The sequence below is a fragment of the Aplysia californica genome, unplaced genomic scaffold (assembly GCF_000002075.1).
Source record: "Aplysia californica isolate F4 #8 unplaced genomic scaffold, AplCal3.0 scaffold00097, whole genome shotgun sequence".
In the NCBI taxonomy this organism is placed as follows: Eukaryota; Metazoa; Mollusca; class Gastropoda; order Aplysiida; family Aplysiidae; genus Aplysia; species Aplysia californica.
In genome coordinates, this window is record NW_004797367.1 from 1,516,456 (window position 1) to 1,517,345 (window position 890).

Below are 890 nucleotides of genomic sequence, written 5' to 3' on the forward strand. Positions count from 1 at the left end.
AATATGGCATGACAGTCTTACACTGAGCAGTTGACATGTGCTTATTATTACTATGGTTTTTCATTATTTTGCCAAAAGTTTCTGTTGTCGTGTGTTTGTTGTGTAAAGTTACAAATAAAATATTATTTTCTATTTAGAATTGATTTCTTCAATTCTTTAGTACTGTTTTGTTTCAAGCGTATAAAATTTGGAAATCAACAATGGAAATTGTGTTTTAACATTCTTCCAGATTTTCAGACACATATATATAGTGAACAAAAACCATGGCATAATTTCCCAAGCATTATCAGATGGTGTGTATCACAATAAGACTAAGACGGTATCAGTTCATAAGTCATAGCAAAGTATTTTTGGGTGAGTCGGCAATGGGTGCAATGCAACTAGCATCTGTGGTGTAAGGGTTAGGTGCTTCACTGTCTCACTCAGAGGATGTGAGTTTGATTCCCGTGTGAGGAGAATTTTTGTCAAGTCTCTCATTCTCTCTCCTGGGACATTATTATAATCCCTCTCAGCTCACGTTGGCCCTGACAGACAAGGAAGGTCAAAGTTCGATTCCAAAACGGTCTAAATTGTGTCTATGGGAGTGTAAAACACCAACATTAATTTTAAAAGTGATGTTAACTAAACCTCAGAAGAAATAAGCGCTTGGAAGTTTGAGATATAAGCCCTATTTATGTGAGACATCCGAGTACAATATAATTGCACTGTGCTATATTATTGTCTACATGGCTTGTGGTTTCTGGCGCACAAATTTTGTTCTCGTGTGGATTGAGTTGATCATCATGTTTTATCAACAATTAACAAATTGTCTTTATCATCACAATACTTTTTACTCTCTGTCTCTCTCTGTCTCTATCTCCCCCCTTCTCTCTCTCTCTCTCTCTCTCTCT